The sequence below is a fragment of the Haliotis rubra genome, unplaced genomic scaffold (genome assembly GCF_003918875.1).
Source record: "Haliotis rubra isolate DU_JTF1 unplaced genomic scaffold, ASM391887v1 Scf49, whole genome shotgun sequence".
NCBI classification, from domain to species: Eukaryota; Metazoa; Mollusca; class Gastropoda; order Lepetellida; family Haliotidae; genus Haliotis; species Haliotis rubra.
Window position 1 is genome coordinate 689,558 of NW_025767179.1, and position 11,820 is coordinate 701,377.

An 11,820-nucleotide genomic window follows, 5' to 3' on the forward strand; every position below is an offset into this window, starting at 1 on the left:
CTCATCCATCTTTGTGAGTACTTCCTCATCCACCCCCGTGAGTATCAGTCCACATCCTCACCCATCTTTGTGAGTACTCCCTCATCCATCTTTGTGAGTACTCCCTCATCCACCCTCATCAGTACTTCCTCATCCACACTCGTGAGTACTTCCTCATCCACACTCATCAGTACTTCCTCATCCATCCCCATGAGTACTTCCTCATCCATCTTTGTGAGTACTCCCTCATCCATCTTTGTGAGTATTCCCTCATCCACCCTCATCAGTACTTCCTCATCCACACTCGTGAGTACTTCCTCATCCACACTCGTGAGTACTTCCTCATCCATCCTCAGAGTACTTCCTCATCCACCCTCATCAGTACTTCCTCATCCACCCTCATCAGTACTTCCTCATCCACCCTCATAAGTAGTTCCTCATTCAGCACCATGAGTACGTTTTACAGACATACATTAAGTGTAAAATGTGCTATAGCTATACCCATGAAATTCGCAAAAGGAATATTAGTAGGTTTCATCAAAAGGAAAATGGTTTTTCGAGCCGTCCGTCCTGCCCTAACGATGAAGGATGAATAGCTCACCGTTAACAAGCCGTTATTACAATTCGTTCCATGATTACACGCTCAGTTTGAAACAAATACACAGCCATGCAGGCAGCATATTTATGAAGCCATCTGTGTGACTTAGTATTCCCTGCTGAATCTGGACAAAACTGTTCACCACGCTGTCACTAAATATTTGCACTGCAAAGTCCACCCCCAACAGCAATGGTGTTAGGTATGAGGCTCCTTCTTTCCGGAAGGTATGTACTGATGCAAAATTGGCTTTGGTTGACGAAGATTCACCTCACGCCCAACAACCAATACATAAATCTTCTTTCACGAAGTTGAGATCATTCTGAAGAATGAACTGGACGTGGTAAAGGTTCCAGAACGTTGGGTTCCAATTCGCCTGATCAGCAACGCTATAGGTTTACCATTGTTTGCAAGACGTTAGGCCTGGGAATAAAGATAGTGCAGGGGCTTATGTAGCAAAAATGCTTCCCGTGGAAAGTGCATGTTAATTTTTGGAACCACTGGTAACTGTAATCAGTATTGCATATGGATTCAGAAAAAAACATGGTTCCATTTTTTCCGATGATTATAAGTGTCATTCTGGGGTAACTGAACATCGGTACCCATAATCGAGCTGCAACACCAATGTGAGAAAAACATATTCTAATAAACCTATCACAACATCGGCATGTAGTATGTCCAAATGTACCTTGTGATGGGTGTTTTGTAACTACCATGATTTGAATCTCAATAATATATGTATGCATAATAATCACTATTATCATAAGTGCTTTCGCCAAAACCGAAGGTTTGTTGCAGAGGGTATGCATTCAACCCTGTTTGAGTGTGTGTATTTATGTGTTAGCATCTCTACTCAAATACTACTGAATGGATTTCAATGAACATTTCTGGATCTCTTGGGTATGTCCCCAGGACAAATCAATTAAAAGTTGAAAAAGTACACTCTTCAAAAAAAGAAACGCAAAAGCAAAATATCATTGAACATTTATTCAATTATGTAAATCAACGAAAATAAAATGTACAGCATTGAAATTATGTAGACCAATACAGTGGTATATCATGCACATTTCACAAGAATGACAGTCATCAAAGTCATTACTGCTGTCCACGAGGTGACGTTGACATTACTGCCTTGCATGGCCACCTCTTGCTGCTAGAACTGCACGACACCTCCTTGACACAGATTGAATCAGATGTTGGATGTTTCGTTGTGGAATCCTTATCCATTCCTCCTGCAGCATGTTGAACAACAGTTACTGTTAAAGCCTCGATGTCGGATTACGACGTTGACGTACACGTTTATCTATCTGATCCCACAGGTAATCAGTTGGTTTCAGATCCGGGGATGTGGAGGTCCAGGGGAGGACATTGATGTTGTTATTGTCCAGGTAGTCCACTGTAGCACGTGCTGTGTGAGGTCTGGCGTTGTCCTGGTGGTACAGCTCCCTTTGGCGGTCGACAAGACGATGCATGTGAGACGGAGAATCTGGTCGGTATATCTCGCGGTCGTAAGATTGCCTTGGACCAATTCCGATCTGCAGGTGTATGAGATGGCTCCTCACATCATCACACCATCTCCACCAAATCTGTCCACTTGCCTGATGCAGTTGGATGCAAAACGTTCATTGCGTGGTCTGTAGACACGTTGTCTTCCGTCACGTCGCTTGAGGGGATACCGCGATTCATCATTGAACCATATGTACCTCCAGTTTCCAAGGCTCCATGGCTGCACCGCGTTACACCACCTGACTCGCGGACGTTGATGTAATTGTGTCAGAAAGGGGGCAACTTGTCGACGTCTGGCACGCATACCTACCTCTCGGAGATGGTTCCTGATTGTCTGGTCGGACATTCGCCGGCCTCCAAACCGTTCTTGTACTGTGTCCCGTGCGGAATGATGGTAGGTGGGTTACCCGGATGTAGCGACCTTGGGATGTGTGGTGACTCACGTGTCTTGGATGATCATTTGTCGACATCCCACAAACGAGTTATTGTGCTGGGATGAATGCTGAAGGTCCTCGCCACGACACTCTTGGATTCGCCAGCTTGTAATCGTCCAATGGCAATATATCGGTGGGCACCGTTGAGACGTCCCATTTTCTCATCCAATATTTGCAAGGGTCTTGGATGAATGTGCGAGATGCATTTGTGTCTTTTATAATTATAGGTTGCACGCGAAAAGCAATAATTGCGGCTTTTGATTGTGTTCCATACTAGTCAAGCTCATCATGATAATCATGATCGATAAAACCATTCACAATCGTGTATGGTTGCATTCGCTCACGCATGTTCTTCTAAACCATACCAACAACAATATTCAAATTTCTTCTTTTTTTTCTTTTTTTTGAAGAGTGTATGTTAAAGTACATGTACACAGAGGTAGTTTGAAAATAATCGCAATGTTAAATAAATGGAGAATATGAATAATAACTCAAAAAGTGATGGATGGATTTGAATGAATCTTGGTGGTTATGTTAGGTATGACACAAGGGTTATCTGCGTACGGCTTGGTGAAAGTACAAGTACACAGTAGTACTTTAAAAATGTAATAGTGAAAGGACATTTCTGTGCAAGGCGGAGGCATGTTCTCTGACGAGGGCCCTTCTAGTTTCCAAATTAAGAAAAAAAGAAAATTCATGCTTGTGTTTGTATGACAAATAATGTCGAAGCTTGTATTTCAACAGCATATTTTGTTCTTGCAGGTTAATGACGGATTGATTGACTATGCAAGTTAATGAACAATGTGAAAGTTAAAATAAATATACTAGTGCACATTATATATTGCACTTGCATACCCCTCTTGTAGTATGTAGTTATCTGTTTACTGTGATATAATTTGTCACTTCTGTATTAATACATTCAGTTTGTATTGACTGCAGATTTGGCTTCATGCCATTTGTCATTTAATTACCCAGACACGAGTGTCGCTTGTGCACGACTATATGATAGTCACATTAACCTTACCTGGGTACTATTATTACTCCGTTCATAAGTGTGTCATGGTAGTATATATTATGAAATGGGAGAATACATTAATTGAATAAATTGTTTCCATTGATATAGGCCAATACTTACAATGTTGGTGTCCGATGAAGGAAAGACAATATTTGATTAATTTAATTGATTATGCCATATTTTATGTCTCCAAATTGAAATTAGAAGCATATTATGTGGTTATCTCTATGTCATACATCATAAGCTGCAGTTTGATATGCTACATGACTATGTTGTGATAGGTTTATGAAAACATGTTTTTCTCGAAATGGTGTCGTAAGCAATTTTGGGAACTCATATTCAATCATCCCACAATGACACTTATAGCAAACAGAAAAAACGGAACCATGTTTTTCCTGAATCCATACACAACAGTGATTACAATTAGTATTGGTTCCAAAAATTAACATGTTATAATTCCCACGGAATTATACAAGCCTCTGCACTAGAAGGCTCATCTGATTTGGTTGATTGATTCGAAACCACGGATCAAAATGATCAGCTACACACTAAACAACAGTCAAAACGTGGAAGCATCTGAATTCTCTGAAGCAACAGGCCCAAATACTGTGCTTGCATGGTGTTGGCATTCCGAAAACCTCTTACTGGTGTTGTAACTCTAGAAATTTCAGACCATAGATGGCTAATATCATAAACTTGTGATAAAGTGGAAAACCCACCAAAGGCGTGCTATTTCAATGGAAGACGAAACCTGTTCATACATTGCTTTGCTATGACCCTAATTAGCTGCAAGGCTGACATGATGCAAAATGACGTCATTGCTGCTGTGTTGGACTGTTTACACATCAATTTGAAAGCCCTATAAACCCTTGGCACACAGGTACTCAAGCATAGGCGTGTGTAACTATCTCCATAATCATAGGCTCAGTCAGATGTGAAACCACGGTAGTTGACAATAGTGATATTTGTTGGTGTACCTCTACGGTGACCACGACCGAATGCGACCAGTGGTTCCGGTAAGGTACAGCCTTATGTATATATTTGCAAAGGGAGACATCTGTTTTTTGAGCGAGGGAAATGTTCGCGTTCATACAAATGATATCAGTTCGATTCTCAAATAGGTAACGGTGTGAAGCACTTTCTTGCTACCTCCGCCCGTGTTTGCAGGAACATTGCTAAAGGGGCGATGAATTTCTGCACTCACACTTATGCCGTGAGTGAATGAGTACATTGGGGTTTAAAGAAGTATTAAGTAATCACACGACGTGTCATCGTGTTCTTGGAAAGAAGCCCGATGTAATATTAACTTTGATATAACCCATGAGCAGGGATGTAATGCTAGAAACAGAACCGTAGCAGACCCCCATTTGAATCTACAATACCAGCTTTCTTGAACAACAAGAGGCAATAATTCTGTAACAACAAATACGGTACCAAAGTCAATGTGCTCCATAATACACATGGGTGAATGCTGATACGTTGCCCTGTATTGGAAATGGCTGCAACGGTTTCTAGTACCTCGATCTGAACTTTTGGATTTATACGTCTTTAATCTGCAGTGATACACATTTCTTTGGAATGTTACGAAACTTTATTGGCAAGTCGGGGTACCGTGACACCAAATCAACCAAGTCATCCAGCGTGACCACCCGATCTGTTTAGATCCAGTTCCGATAAGGACAGGATGCTGGAGGCCAACAGCGACTCAGCAGCCTGAAGTTAGCAGCGGTTTCGTGTCTCGTTATTCGTTTTTCGAATAACGAATAACGTGCTAGCAGTGGGTTCGTTATTCAAACGCTCTACATGGAATATCTATAGTAGTGCTGTCATATACACTGAAACTCATGTAATAAAAGACTGCGGGATCCATTCACAGTGTACCAAATGTGCATGAGGTGTTTAGGCGAATCACAAAACACGAACCCTCTGCAAATACGGTATGACATATTTGTTATCTCATATTTGATAGAATGGATGCGCATACATTAAATAACAAACCCAGTGCTGGTTAGCTTTTTGTTATTCAGAGGTTCTGAATAATAAACACCTCATGCACATTTGGTACACCTGTGAATGGATCCCACAATCTTTTATTTCATGAGTTTATGTGTGTTTGACAGCACTATTATACATATTCCATGTAGAGCGTTTGAATAACGAACCCGCTGCTATTCGTTATTCGTTATTCGAAAAACGAATAACGAACCCGCTGCTAACTTCAGGCTGCTCATCGCCATCGACTCTGACTTATCACTCGGAGACGTCTGTAGTGTATACATCATTTCTGATATTGAAGTATACATTCAACACAGACATAATGTTGAATATTAACATAATATTCACCGTCTGAAAATACAATTACTCCAAACCGTTGATATTTTGAAAAGTCTGTATTTTTTACGGCGACGTTATTCGTCTCCGATAGAAACAAAGCCACGGACCTTTCATTTCACGAAGTTTTTGTACGCAGAACCTTTTATTTGACGAAGGTGTTGCACGAAGCATGGCCTCAGATTTAACAATAGTTACATGATCTACTGTTAATATTCTAGCGAAGTACTGGTGAACAAGTGTTTAGGAGGATAGCAGAGAAGTGTTTACCAAACCTTCCTGAGTATCCTGCAAGAGAGTTGCGACAACACGTTCCCTGTTATTCCATACTCTTAATGCCCCTTTCTCTACTAATGGTCTAGACGTTCGCACAACTCTCTTTACCGATATTTGGCAGTGTAGTCTGTTATACAACTATGTGGTACTACCCAAAAAATGTTTTCATTTCTACAGCAATGTGTTTGTACAGATTCGATAGGATCAAGTAGGCACTTCATTTACCGGAAATGAAAACAAATTTTAGACATGCTTTTTTTGTTTCAATTTTCAAAGTTTAAATCCACCGCGGATATGTCTCTCCCGTCAACACGCCTCACAGTGGGTGCTGTTTGCTTTATTGTAAATTGTAGAACAAAAACTCACACGTAAGCAGCGTAGTGAGTCAAATCTCGCGAGATCATCTTGCATGCACGAGATCGTCTTACTTCTTTGCGTTTGAAGTCGTAAAAAGCCCTCAATGCTGGCGAGTTACACCTAATGATGCAGCCGCGCTGGACATGAATACATCACGCTGGCTCTTCTTGTGGCATTAAACGTGAGTTAACGGTACTTGCTAGGTTATTCCGATCAAGACCGCCGTTATTTACAGCTCGAGATCGTAGTCTTATCAAGATTTGGATGTCGTCTGATCCCACGCCATGTTGGAACCCTTGTACACAACCGCTATCAAATTTTATCTCATTATCAACCCTCGTTTTCGTTCCATTTTAGCTCACGTGGCTGCGTTTAATGCCAATATTTCGTTTCGTTTAGATGCTACACTCCCAAATTTATGATCAACCTCTACCCTGAAGGAAGGTTGTGATGTGATGTGAATGGTTACTGGATGAGGTCGATCTGCACGTGCGCGATACATAGCACGCATGCGCGTGATCAAAGACCATAAGCTGACAATTCATTTGATATACAAGATCGCCGTGTAAACAATAACTCTCCTGTACAACAACGAAACGATGTACTTCGTGGTGGCAAATTGCCAACGACTTGCAGTTTAGCCAGACCAGCAAAATTATGTGCTTTCGTGTCCAATATCGTATTTCTTCGTCTTTTCTTTCCCTATAGACCTATTATTTTATTTAAACTATACCTTGTTTCCTTATTTGCTTCGTGCATTTTATGCGCTTTTGTTTCTCCTGGATGCATGTTGGTTTTGGTTGTGAATGGCCGGTTAAGGTTTGTTTTTTGTGAAGTATGTATTTTTGTCTTTGTGCCTTAGTATACACTGAATTGAACTGAACTTAACTTTGTTCACCCTTGCCCGCTATCCCCAGTGAATGTGTTATAGCATGAAACATCATACCCAGAAAAAATGTCACAATAATTGCACGTTTAAATACATACTGTACATGGCATAATTAAAACGAGTGATTCAAAATTTAAAATTATGAAATTGAAATTATAAACATTAATGACGCTGACGTCATAATTTGCTAACATGTACAAGAATACATCAGTTTCGCCAATTTGTCAATAATTGCTGTATGTTTTATTAAGCACATTAAGAAGGCGGAATCCTTCACGTTAATGTTTGGTGCAGTGTAATATATAGTATTTTGCATTTTCAGTAATGTCACCATTAGAACAAAGTCTCTGACGTAAAGGCACTTGAAGTCCGGAGAGTCTGATGTATAGTTTGTAGTCACATAGCCGTATTTTAGCTAAATGAACACGATATTTTCTGTGTTGACAGTGCCCGAGATACGGTTCTAATTTTATTTATTTTTTCACCAAATGTATGTCCCAAGCATTTTTCCTGTATCTTTAGAGGTTGGTGTTTTCTCAAGTTAGATGAGGAATAGGTATTGAATTTAGATTGGATTAAATTGATTATTGATTTTGATATCAATGGGGATTGACTAATATACGTATCAAGAAAAGTTTACACAGCCTCTCTGGGTTATTTTACCATTATATTGTATTATATTAACCATATGTGGGTAAAACTTTATCACCTTTTATTACTGTATACAACAAAGGATACATTTTGTAGATGTATATTTCGCTTGTGTTGTATGTGTTAAGACTTAATAAAGGTAATTATGGTTTCGAAAGGAAACTTGTGTCCATATCTTCCCTAAGTGCATTAATCTGAACATTTCCTTCACGTCATCCACCACCAGTACACATGTTCGTATTTATTACAGGACCGTGTTGTGTGATTACCTTACAAACACGTTACACCAGGATCTATTTTTACTTTTTGTCGTAAAAAAAGGTTTTACTAAAAGATGAAATTGACAGCTTAAGTAAACCACACCCAAAAGGGGGTATTATGTCGTCTGATTTGTCTTTATCCCTAAAATTAACAAAATAATCACGTTTTCACGCATGATGGGCAATAGAGCGGTCTATCTTGTATATACTCCCGCTGATTTGCAGCCAAGGACGTCTGTGTATACCACATTGGATGAATGAAGTCCCTGTTCTACTAGAATTCCAACCAGGGTTAGACCATTGTCTGCGACCGTCGACCGCAAATCAAAATATTATCGTGCCGTTTGACACATGACATGATCTTGCGTGTAGGAAAACAAATCCGGGCCTATGCTGGTACTACTTTTTGTTTATGATATCACACAGTGCCGTTTTGTTACCTGACGCCGCGGAAAATAGTCCCACCGTGGGCACAAGCATTAGTTTTCACACTTTCATGTCAAATATGTCAAACTGTGTTTATTTAGAAACCCGGATGGCAGATAACGGTTAATACAAAAGAGAGACTTTTCCACGCTGAGCTCAGCGCCGAACCTATGGGGGTAAAAAGAAAGATAAAAGCCAGTGATTATTTGTTTATTCCAAAGTCTGCCACAGATCTTTGACAAACGCTTCTTTGATTGTATGTGCAATCGACGGGTGATATTGTTTTATATGCCTAAACCTAATAAATGCGTATTCAACATCTCATGATTCTTGTTTTTGTACATTTCAGGATCGCAGTCCGCTGTGAGAAAAATACCTTTGTTATGGGATCGGAAATCAGAGTAGGGCCAGTTTTTATGCAGACGTCCAGACAACCATCATATATCTTTTCTCTTTTAGTCCGATGCATCCGATCAAAAGGTATTATAGTACGATATTTTTTTACCATCAATAACATGTACTGACTGTAGATGCAGTACTGACAGGGAGTTTTCACCTTCGTCAGGAATTGCTGTGTTATATTCCTAGTTACTCAATGCCCATTTTAAGTATTTCACGACGTGTCAGTTTTCTGTGGGAGCGAAGCCCGAAGCAATGAAGGAGTTACGCGTTCACCACATTGTTTTAACCCACATATACAGTTCCTCTGCTAGTCTGCTTGAAAAAGTATTTCCGTCTTTCCGTTCTGCCGAGCCCTTTCTGCAATGACAAAGCCCTAAATGAAGCAAATTTAGATTTCCTTAGGTTTAGGGCTTGATTCACCTTTATCACTGGGACTCCTTTTCAATTAAAAGGAATTGCTTATTTCTATCAATATTAAATGTATTCAGAGACCAGGCGTTAGTCTAGAACACTGTTGACACATTTATAAACTTGGCCCTGGATTCGAACCCACATTTAATAGTTTATGGAACGTCGACTGCATGGGGACTTGAGCGTCTGAAACCACCGAACCATACTTCTCACTTGGCAGCTTTTTTCTGCTTTCTGTGATGATTGTATGTTTACTATTAAAACACTTCAGTCACTTATCAACAGAGAAGTTACACTTCAAAAGACGTGCCAGTGTTAATGTCGACGACTAACTGATAGGAAAAGTCAGAGATTTTATAACGCAGCACTACTTTAGTGAATTGACGTAACGGCATTCGGAATACGTCCGAATCCCTGATTCCTGGCGAGTGACATGAAACATATGCCAATTAGAGAATAACTCCTTCCAATAAAAACGGTGATGGTCATAAAAGTGGACAGCAATACCTTAGCCTAATTAACAAGGGGAGAAAACTCACACCGAGACTCATAAAAATGTCAAAGGTCATAGGTCGTGAAAAGCACGTGCTCTTTTGCCCTTACCCTCCTTTTGGAATCCTTCATCTGCCAGAAAGTCAAAATATTTACTGCAGCTTGCGACAGGGCAAAGCGGGGATCCCACGTTCTGCGACACTCTCGGACACGTCGAGATGGAAGGGTGTCGGTCACCTTCAAAGGCCTCCACTTCACTTTTCTTGGAATGTTTAGACGCTAGGTCAAGTTGAGGACTATTATATCTAAATATATATAACCCTATCTTCCACTGAGAACATTTAACTGGAATTTGTCTCGTATCTAATTATGTTAATGTGACTCGTCTATGTGTCTCTGATTTATAAAACAAACGTGTATATCATTTGGAACATACATCTTATTTCAGCTAACACTCAGTTACAACTATGCCATTATTTAGATGAAAAGTGCGTTTACACTGGATAGGAAATGAACGTTATCTAAATCACCATTCCCACGGATCTTGGAAAAGATTAGATATAATTCATTTTTGTTCTCCCTGTTCCAAACAAGGTAAACATATCAACTGAACAATCGAAGCATTAAGTTTCCCTGCTGGGGATAAGACAAGGACGCATTCTCTCACCAGTTAACTTCAATATGTTTCACGAAAAGCACTGCAATATACTTAATACTTGAACAACAACTTCATTTCTGTCAGCTGATTCCACAACAACACACTCACTTACTGTTCTTTTTGGAGATTCTGCACTGGTGAAAAATCGAGAGTCTTAATTGAAAAGTTTCTAACAATGCTATCTCTAACCACTACCGCATAGCTAAATGCACCATAAATGTATTTATATTAGGGTGGAAATTCTAACAAATATACCTACTTTGATATTCCGTAAGAAACATGTATAAACAAAGAAATATAGTGCAAATAATATACAGCAATGTTTAATGTTAACGATCAATGTTTTGGCAAACAAAGTGTCACTTAATGTGGTACAAAGGAATCCCTTGATACAACAATTTTCCTTCTTCCTTTTTCTTTCTGTAATGTTAACTATTTGAAAACAAACGTGGTAAAATGTCTTTCCTCCTTCATGTTGTGTTAATGTGTATATTGCCCTCTTTTTTATTATTCCACTTTTTTGTTGTACAGCAAATCATATAATGTCATTCAACATATCAAGTTTCACTGAAGATTCATATTGTGTCATACATCAATATACAAGGTTTCATTGAAAAAGGTAATTAAATAGAGAGGATTAAACACACAACTTATGGCAACTGGACCAAAATTTGAAAAATTTGTTGTAGTCACAATTGGAATAAGCCATGACTATGTTATAATAATTTGCTAACTCCCTCTGGATCGAATCAAAGGAACGTTTTCCTCTTTTAAGATAAACTTTGAAAATTGTGTTTTATATTACAAGACAGATTACGTTTTAAGGGTCAATTCTTTCAGAAGGAAAGCCCATCAGAATGGTTTCTTTAGTAAACTGTATAATGATTTCCGCCTTTATCCAGTTTTGGACTTCGATCCAGAATGACTTCACAATTTCACAATTCGATAAAACATGACAATTATCGGCTATAAACTTATCACAATGTGTACAAACAGGAGAGTTATGTATCCAATCTTAAACAAATATTTTCAAACTCGAAAGATTTGGTTAATAATTCTATATTGAAGCCACCGCAATTGAACACTATCAGTTGATCGAAATGGAATTCCATTAATATTCCCCCATTCCATATCTGTA